At 38.7% G+C, this 10737-nt stretch overlaps 1 pseudogene; it reads right to left on the bottom strand.

The window, feature by feature from the left end:
- Positions 1 to 1102: 1102 nt before the first annotated feature.
- On the bottom strand, positions 1103 to 2347 carry LOC104853233 (annotated as a pseudogene).
- Positions 2348 to 10737: the final 8390 nt, after the last annotated feature.

The following is a 10737-nucleotide window of genomic DNA, read 5'->3' as shown; positions in this document are numbered from 1 at the left end:
GGATGTCTGCCCTAGCTGTACCCAGCAGTGTCACCTGCCTGGGAACCCTGTGGACAACTCTGTGGCTGGTGTCTTCCCCAAAGGGCTGAAGGCCACCTCCTCTGCTTCTTTCTCTCCAACCATTCCATTTAGGAAGGGCACTCAGGAACTGGGCAGCAGTGCTGTGCTCTACAGGGCAGGCAGTACAGTCAGTGAGGAGCCTGGAGCAAAGACGTGGCCTCACCATGGAAGGAAGTCTCTTTCCAGGACACAGACCTACAGCAGCAACCATGGCTCTCTCAGCTCCAGTCTGAGCTGAAGATGGCTGGCATTGGTCCCAGCTGCATCTTGGTGACCAGCTGGCCTAGTACAAGGGATTCTAATAAGCAGAGCTGAGAGGAAGTTCAGCCCAGACTACCAGGAACATATCTCCTGCCATTCTCTTGTGACTCCCTGCTAGCCTGCGGCCACCTATTGGAAATAATGCTGGCAATTCACAGCTCACTCACGTCACCTTTAGTTAACAACTTGCTTATACATTCTGAAGTCTGCCAGAATCTGGCATGCCTGGGTCAGATATTGGGTGCATTCAGTCATGAAGTGGAGTCTGCCTTGGCATTTGGCTCTCCCACAGAGTGGAGCATGGTATTCTGAGTGATAAGGAAGGAGCTGGCCCACACTGCTCCCCTCAGATGGCTGGCAGCAGCGAGCACCTCTGCTCCACCATGGTGCCATCAGGGCCCAGGCAGATGGAGCCCCTGTGGACCCCAGAGGGCTACCCTTGTTACTGCACCACCACACGTGGGAAGCTGGGCACTGCCTGTGCTGCTCTGCAGAGCTCCCCAGCAGCAAGTGTATGGCAGTAGCATGCAGCAGAAGCCAGCAGTGTGGTCCTCCTCCTAACTAGGAGTGCTATTTAGCACAAGTGAGCCAACCTGGGCACATCAGTCAGCAAGGCTGATGGGTGCTCAAAGCTCTGGGGAGCAGACAGGTGTTGGGTCAGATATGTTCTGCCACCCATGGAGTCCTAGGCCGAGGCACACCTTAATGGAGGAACCCTGAGTTGGTAGGGAAGACAGAAGCACCAACAATGAAATACTGACATGCACATTCTCTTATGCATTCAGAGCCACCTGTGTTTTACAGCCTGGTTTACCTGTGCAGCACCTGTTATGCCATGATACCACTCGAGCATCTGGCAGCCCTGGCCCTGCTCAGCCTCCATGTAGGCATCATAGTTGACTTCAGGTGGAGCAGCAGTTGCTCCAGGTTCTCCCCAGTCAGGGCTGACAGGACAATGACCTCCTGTCTCAGCTGGACCCAGAGTCAGGGCAGAATGGCTCTGGCCTGTGGCAGATCAATCTTATTTTCAACAATTGCATGGGGTTTCTCAGACAGACCTTCTTCATACTTCTCCAATTTGTATTTTAAATACTCAAAAAGGGTCCATGTCTCTGTCAGGGAAAGGTCCACCACAAACAAGAGGAAGGGGCAGTGCTTGATGTGCCAGAGGAAGCGGAGCCCCAGGCCCCTATTTCGGTGGGCACCTCAGATGATCCTTGGGATGTCTGCCACTGCTACCTGCTGGTGGCTGGCATAGTGCACAATCCCCATGTGGGGATTCAGAGTGATGAACAGATAGGATGCCACAGCAGGCTTGGCATTTGAAATGGCTCTGAGGAGTGAGGACTTCCCAGCATTGGGAAACCCAACCATCACAGTGTGGGCCACTGTCTTGAGCTCCAGTTGGAGAACACAATCTTGACCCAACTCTCCAGGGATGCATGTCACCGGGGCACAGTTGTCATTGGCCAGGAAAACAGTGGTTGCCTTTCCTTCCTGAGCCCCCAGTGCAGCAATGTACTTGTCACCTGGGCAGCTCAGGTCAGCCACAATTTCACTTCCCTCCTTCACCAGGGTGCCTATGGGGACCTGGATGTAGGGGACAGCACCACCTTGTCTGGAGTAGTTTTTCCTGCCACCATCTTCTCCAGTGGACCCCTGAGAGTGGGACAGGACTGATAGCAGGGACTTGACTTGCAGGTCAATTCTGAGGATGACATGGCCACCATTGCCACCATCCCCACCATCAGGGCCTCCAAACTACTTTCGGGGCTCTCTGTGGAAGAAGCTCATGCTGGAGCCCCCACCTCCTCCACAGACAAGCACTCTGTGATGGTCCACAAAATGTTTTTTCAGTTTCTTCTCAGACAGTGGCTTCTTTCCAGCGTGCTCCTAATGCTTGGTGCAGTCCCAGAGCCTGTTGTGGAAGGAGCCTGTTGGGCTTGAGGGTGGCCTGTGTGGCCAGAGCCCCCATCACTCCCTCCAACATGGTCCAAGAGCTTGCTGAGAAGAGCCTCACAAGCATGCTGGCCCCAGCTCCTCTGAGTCACCACTTCTGGGGCATCCAACTTGCCAGTATCTAAGGATTTTTGCATCTCTGTTCATTAGTGAGATTGGCCTGTAGTTCTTTTTTTGTTTGTCTGTTTGTTTGTTTGTTTGGGTCTTTATCTGCTTTGGGGATTTTTCTTATCTATATACAGAATTTTGTCATTTAAGTAATACAATCAACAATTATTTATATAACATTTAAATTGAACCAGATATTAAATATAGTATTGAGATATTTTAAACTATACGGGAGGATGTGAATAGATTTTATGCAAATACTATAACTTTTTTCTTTTATTGAGTTTATTGGTATATTTTAGGTATACAGTACAATTACATTCATTATTGGGATCTTGTACCTTTACATGACAGGTCTTGGTTCTCATTTTTTCCCCTTGTCCATGCCCTCCCTTCACCCCCTCCTCCCCTCCCCATTTACAAACACTTTACTTCCACTTTTTCATTTTGTCATTTTTTTTCTTTTCCCTTATTAGCTTTCCCCTACCCTTCCCACTTTCCCTACACCTTTAGCCCTTTTCTTCCTATTTCACATGGTCAATTATCTCATTAGGATCGTATGTGCTATTATAGCTTTTTACACCAGAGAAACTATTCAGTATTTACACATGTGTGACTTATTTATTTCACTTAGGAGTATATCCTCAATATGTATCCATTTTCCTATGAATGAACCTAATTTATCATTCCTTATGGCTGAGTAGTTTTCCATTTTATAGAAAAACCACAGCTTCTTTATCCAATTTCCAACTGATGGGCAAATGTGCTGTTTCCAAGGTTTAGCTATTGCAAACTGTGCCACTATAAACATGGGTGCATTTTATATAGGAAACTGGAACACCATTGGATTTGGATATAAGTAAATGTCCTAGAACCAATCTTCCATGGATACCAAGTAAAAACTAAATAATGTTAACATATGTGGAGAAAGTAAAGGTCATTGTCCTATTTCCAGTCTTATGGGTTAAACATGTATCCTTCACTATCTCCTATCATCATAGCTGTAGAGTTTTTGATAATTCCCTTGTTAGGTTAAGAAAGCCCTCTTCTGTTTCTAGTTCTTTGAAAGGTTTTAGTTAAAACAGACACTGTATTGAATTGTAAAAAGCTTTATTTTAAAGAATCAAAGAGTCATTGGTTTTTGAATTATTACCTGATTTTAATCACTAATTTTTATTTAACACTTAATTTGTTATTTTTAATTTTAAGTTATTGATCTTTAAATTGATATTTTTGGATTCTTTGCATTCTTTAATGCAATAATTCTTTAATGATATAAACTACTTTGTCACAATATATGATTTTTTATGTTGCTGAATTTGGTTGCTAATAAAACAGATGCCATAGTTCCTTCAATATATCATATAAAGTGCATATATTTTAGCCAAAACTATGTCAAGAAATTAGAAATATGATTATAGTCATGAGAATAACTACTCAATTTAAAAATTAGTTTAAATTGGTCCAGATATTTCAACTGGCAGAAAAAAGTATTTGAAGAACCTATAAAAAAAACTTAAAGCTAAGTGTAGTGGTACTGACCTGTAATTTCAGCTACTTGGAAGGCTAAGGCAAGTTCTACTCTAGCCTTAGCAACTTAATGAGACTGTGTCTCAAAAGAAAAGAACAAAAGGTAGTAGATCCCTTGCCTGGCAGGGGCAAGACTCCTGGCTCAATCCCCAAAACTAAAAAAAAAAAGTTTAAATATTTGGAGAGAACTAGAATGAACATCTAAGGAAATAGCAATTCTCAATATAAAGCTAGGGATTGTTTTAAAAATTAAATGAAAATTCTATAGTTAAAAAGTACACAAACCAGGGATCAGGGATTTAGCTCAGTGGTTTCAGTGCCTGCCTCACAAGTGCAAGGACCTGAGTTCAATCTACCACACAAAAAAGTACACAAACAAAATGAAAATTTGACACACTCCATAGCCACTTTACATTATCAGAAGACAAAATCAGCCTAGAACAATAAAAAATATTCAAGTAAAAAAATGGGAAGTAAAAAAGAATAATTAACAGAAAGTCAGAAACCTGTAGACAACTTCAAGTGCATGAATATATGTATAATTGATATTTCAGATAGATATGAGGGATAGAAACAAACAGAAAAAAATTTGAATGGTTAAGAAATAAAGTCTTTCCAAGGTCAATGAAAAACATTAATATACAGAAATGAGAATCTCAAAAAATCACATATAAGATAATCAAAAAAGGACCACACATTATTACATCTGATGAACCAGTGAAAGACAAGAGAAAATTCTAAAAGTAATAAATTATACAGAGCACAAGCACAATATGATCAATTATTCACATCTCATCAAAGACAATGTGATCAACAGGCAATAGAATGACATGCTCAAAGTTTTTTTTCTCTCTCATTGAGTTTATTAGTTCATTCTAGGTATACAGTACAGTTACATTCATTATTGAGATCTTGTACCTTTACACGACAGGTCTTGGTTCTCATTTTTTCCCCTTGTCCATGCCCTCCCTTCACCCCCTCCTTCCCTCCCCATTTACAAATACTTTCTTTCCATTTTTTCATTTTGTCATATTTTTTCTTTTCCCTTATTAGCTTTCCCCTACCCTTCCCAATTTCCCTACACCTTTAGCCCTTTTCTTCCTATTTCACATTGTCCATTATATCATTAGGATCCTATGTACTATTATAGCTTTTCACACCAGAGAAACTATTCAGTATTTACACATGTGTGATTTATTTATTTCACTTAGGAGTATACCCTCAATATGTATCCATTTTCCTATGAATAAATCTAATTTATCATTCTTTATGGCTGAGTAGTATTCTATTTTATAGAAAAATCACATCTTTATCCAGTCACCACAAAGTTTTTTTAATAAAAAAAATTATACATCAGTCCAAGTATTCTTCAAAATGAAGAAATGAAATGGTACTAGTCAGTAACTTGAATCAACCTATAGTCACTGGAAACCCTAAGTATATAGTAAGTATAAAATTGTGTGTATATGTGCATATATCTGCCTTTTACCTATGTCCAAAGCCTTGAAATGATTATTTTTTCACAATGTTATTCAGTTTTGCATATTGTTGTTAGAGAGGAATCACCAACCATAACCACAAGTCCTTTCTCCAAGCCTACATTCTTTCCAGAATCTGCTCCAGTTAAGCTTTCAACTCCATTACTTCAACAAAACTAATCTGAATTTGAAAGTCATAATCTCCACATTATGAGATTCACTGGTCAGTTGGCAGTCTTCATCTGACTTGACTCATCGATAGAATTTTACTCCCTCCTTGAATCATTTTCTTCATTTGGCATTCAGGACCTGTTTTTTGGTTCTCAGCCTATTTCATAACTATCCCATCTCATCTTCCTTTGTGAGACTCTCTCATCTTTCCTGTGAAAAATATAGTAGCTTGAGAATCTGACCTTGTTGAGCTGCCTAAAATCATTACTTAAAGAATCCATCTATTTGTTGGCATTCCCTTATCTTGTATCTTCAGTCTTGAGCCTTTCTCTTCATAAAATCAACTAAGATATCTCAGCATATATATAAGATCAAATACTTTATTTCCCTTCCAAAATTTGATCATCTAATATCTTTGCCTTGTCCTTTAAGTTGATTTCCATTCCTACAATTACTCAAAGCTTAAAAACTAGATGTTACCCTCAAAATTTCTTCTTAAAAATATATCCTAATCTGATTACTATTCACCACCAACACTATCAGTCTAATCTAAGGCACAATTATATTTTATCTTCACCACTACAATAGTCTCCTAACTTGTCTCCTAAATTTTAATTCCTGCCCTAAACAGTATTCTCTAGAAGGAAGAATGTTCCTTTTAACTCAAATTGTTCAGTTGCTTAAAATTATCATTAAAAGTAAAACTTTAAATATTTTAAACATCCTGTGGCTTTCTACAGAACCTGTACCTACTCCATCTACTCACTTCTTCCCACATTGCATTTCTTTCCATGAGAAAATGTCCACTGATCTCCATTCTTCTCTTCAACTAGCATAAACTATACATAATGTGTCTTTCATTCAGATCTCTACCAAAATATTTTCTTAGCAGAGAGGACTCATCTGTATCTTCTGTACAAATACACCTAACTGCTGCAACCATTTATTTCTCCTTGATGTTTTCTTACAGTACAAGCTACTACCTAATCACTTTTCATTTAGTTGTTGTGTACAGCAAACACCTTCACAAACATACAGAAAAGTAGATCCCAATAGCAGAGATTTTGTTGGTTTATTCAGTGATTTATCCCATCTAGATAAGATCCTGGACCAAAGTAGACCTTCAATAAATATATGTCAAAGGAAGAAAAAATTTCCCCAGGCACTTAATAAATTTCTATTAGGAACTTAACACTCATAAGTATAATAACATCTCCTTTAAATTTTCATCTCCATCTGCTCTAAAGTTATTAATCATATCCTTCTTTATTGTCACCATCTCTGATGTTATCTAAGGAATTATTTCTGATTTCATTTTCTTCTAGACCCTTTTTCATTAACTCCCTTGTTACTGGTTCAGGGAGGCCAGGTAGTTGGCTTTCAGGTTATTCTATCTCTTTGCCTCCTGGATTTCCTTTTGGTGACCTAGATGTCTGGATTTGCATCTTGTTTAGGTGTTTTCTCCTTTCTGCTTTTTGTTGTTATTACTGTTGTTAATGTCTTTGGCTTAATTTCTAGATTGATGTTTCTATATTATTTGAGAGTATCTTTATTGGCAGTATTTAGAATCTGTAGGTAATGACTCCTTCTGGGTATAAATGGTCTTTGGGTTTTGAGACTGTAATGACCCTTAGGCAATCTCAGTCTCAGTATACCAGGAAGAACACCTGACTAGAGCAGTCACATCACATGGCCAAAGTAATAAAATCAGCACCAACAATAGCATCAAGCCAGGAATTTATCATAGTTGCACTACACTTGACTCACAAGTACAAGGTCCCAGTACAGGAAAAAAAAATAGTCTCAAACACAGCTTAAAAAATAACAAACTGTGGTAAGTATTTACCTGTAACACTCTACCACATGAACTGCCACATGATACACCACTATCTATCAAAATCTAGGACCAATCAGAAGCATGTTTGCAAGAGTGAATTTGCCCTCTGGAAAGACTTAGAAGGAGTTTGGGGGGATAGAGCAATAGAAGGAGAGGGAAAGGTTAGAACTAGGGCTAAAGGATACAGAAAGATCAAATAAACATTGGGAAACTGGTGGAGACAGGAGGCAAAGAGAAAAGGAAGGAGCAAACACAAGAACAGAATAAACTAACAGCAATAGGAGAACTAGAAACTGCAGTCTTGCTCTTATAGAAATAAGATCAAGAAAAAACAAAACAGAAAAATAGGAACAAGTAAAAGGAGAGAACTAAGGAAGAGGAAAAAAGGAGGAGAAAAGCAAAGTGAAAAAGAAAGAAAAATAGAAAAGAAAAGAGTCCCCATCAAGTCATGTGTTCTGTGGTCTGTAGACAATGTGGGCAGCAGCATGCAGATCTGAGTCACTTATTCTCAGGGAGGCAGCTGTAATCCACTGAGATTCAGGTTGGTTTCTGATTGAGGTGGGAAGTGAGCTTTCTGATCTCATGTGGGATTGAACTCTACAGGGTTCTGCTGCAGGTTCAAGCCACACTTCCCGCATAGCAAGTCTGGGTTCCAGCAGCAGGTTCTGGTTCCAACCACTCACTAACCACTGTCCTCTAGTGGGTCTTTATTGTAGTGGCTATTTTCACTGTCATGGTGGGCTTCAGATCTCAGCCACAAGCCTCAGAGAGGTTCTCTTTCTGGTGCTTACTACTCTGCCATCTTCCTGAGGTCAGAATGGTGGTCTTTCTGCTCTCTGCAATCTGGCCATCACTCTTGGTCTTCCCCACTGATAATAGCAGGCAGGAGAGCAGCCCTGGCTGCTGAAAAATGGCACGCAGACTGGCCTCAGGGTCCAGGCCCCACCTCCTTCAAATAATCAAACAACCCTAACAATTCTGTAAATTGTTTTACTGATGAGACTCCAGGAGATTAAGTAGCTGCTTCCAATTAGAAAGTTGGTAGTAAGATGTTATGATGTAATTGGATACCACAATGTTTTAATTTCAAATTTTTATCTTCATTATACCATAATAAATACTGTGTATATTTGGTAACCACAGAAATCATCCATGGAAATAGGATTAAAAGTCAAACACCAATGAAAACCATTTTAAATAGTTAACTGCTAGTTTTATAATTTTTTTCAAATTTTAGTGACTATTACTCAGACTAGAGCATCAGACTTTGGCAGAAATATTCTATTCTGATATGTAGGGCTATGAAACAGCAACCTTTCCATCAAACAAGCATGCTGACAATGGGATTTCAGGTAATTTTTCATAGTTATTGAAATAATATATTTGAATAAATGTTTAAAGCAAAATTAATGGTGTATATAATACATATATGTCTACAGAAATTTAAATATTGTGCATGTTTCTAATTCACATACCACTAATCATGCAGAAATTATTTTTCCATTAAGTTTATTGGTATATTTTATGTATACAGTACAATTACATTCATCATGAGGATCATCTACCTTTACATGATGTATCTTGTTTCTTAATTTTTTCCCATTCCCCTGCTCACCCTTCACCCCCTCCACCCTTCCCTATTTACAAAGACTTTGTTTCCATGTTTTTCCATTTCTCATATTTTTTCTTTTCCCTTCTTTCCTTTCCGCTACCTCTCATTTTTCTTACATCATTAGACATTTTCCTCCTATTTCACAATATTAAGTATATGTTTTGATCTTTATTTACACTTTTAGATTTACACTCCAGAAAATGGTTTGGTATTTACATATCAGTGTCCTATTTACTTCACTTGAGTATCATCTCAATGTGCATCTACTTAGCTGTAAATGTCTCTAGATTAACATTAGTTATGGCTGAGTATTGCTCCATTTAAAAAAGAAGAACCACATTTTTATCTAGTCTCCACTTGATGAGCAATTGTGATGTTTCCAAGTTTTAGCTATTTCAAATTTTTCCACAATAAACATGGATATACATGTATCACTGTGGTATAATCCCTTTCATTCTTTTGGGAAGATACCCAGCAGAGGAATACCTGAGTCAAATGGGACTTCCAATCCTAATTGTTTGAGGTATTTCCATATTGATTTCCACAGTGGTTGCAGCAGTGTGCACTCCCACCAACAATGGAGAAGGGTTCCTTTCTCTCCACAATCCAGCCAGCATTTGTTATTCATTGATTTTTTTGATAGGAGCCATTCTTTCTGGGGTGAGGTGGAATCTCAGTGTTGTTTTCATCTGCATCCCTCAAATGACCAGTGATATGGAATAATTTTTCGTATGTTTATTTGCTGGTTTTGTTTGTCTAAGAAATGTCTGTTCATTTCAGATGGCCATTTTTGAATTGGGTCTTTATATTTCAGAGGTCTGATTTTAAGTTCTTTATATATTCTAGAGAGTAGTGCTTTGTGTGAAGAACAGCTGATGAAAAAATTTTCCCATGTTTTAGGTTTTCTCTTAGCTCTGCTGGTGACTTCTCTTGTAGTGCAGAAGCTTTTTAATAAGATGAGATCCCAGTTGTTGATTCTTTGTGTAGCTCCTATGCTATTGAGAATTTGTTCATAAAGTCTTTTCATATGCTGATATCTTCATGAGTTCTACTTTATTTATCTTCCAGCAAGTTAGTGTTTCTGTTCTAATATTTAGATCTTTGATTCACTTTGATTTTAGTTTAGTGAATGGTAAAATATATGGGTATAGTTTTAATCTTTGGCAAGTTGAAATCCAGTTTTTCCAACACTACTTATTCAAGAGGCTGTCTTTCCTTCAATGAGGATGGTTGGCTCCTTTGTCAAAGATGAGAGAGCTGAGTATGTCTGGAGTCATTTCTGCATCTTCTAATCAATTCTACTGAGCCTCTGGAATGTTTCTTTGACAGTACCATGCTGTCATTGTCACAGTGTCTTTGTAGTATAACTTTAATTTGGGAATTCTGATACCCCCTGTCATGTCTCTGTTGCCTAGAATTGCTTTTGCTATTCTAGGTCTTTCTCATTCCAGATGAATTTTTGGATTACTTTCTCTTGTTCTGTGAAATATTCTGTTGGGATTTCCATCAGAATTGCATTGAATCTGTATAGCACTATTGGAAGTATGGCTATTTTCACTATATTGGTTCTTCCTACACAGGAACAGGGGATGTATTTCCATTTTCTTATATCTTTTTATCTCTTTTTTCAGAGTGCTGTAGTTCCCAATATAGAAGTCTTTTTTCTTCCTTCGTTGGATTGATTCCTAGATATTTTTTTTTGATACTATAGTTAAAGAGCT

This window comes from Fukomys damarensis, unplaced genomic scaffold, assembly GCF_012274545.1.
Source record: "Fukomys damarensis isolate Sample0158 unplaced genomic scaffold, DMR_v1.0_HiC HiC_scaffold_5, whole genome shotgun sequence".
Lineage (NCBI taxonomy): Eukaryota > Metazoa > Chordata > Mammalia > Rodentia > Bathyergidae > Fukomys > Fukomys damarensis.
This window is presented reverse-complemented; position numbering and strand designations above follow the sequence as displayed.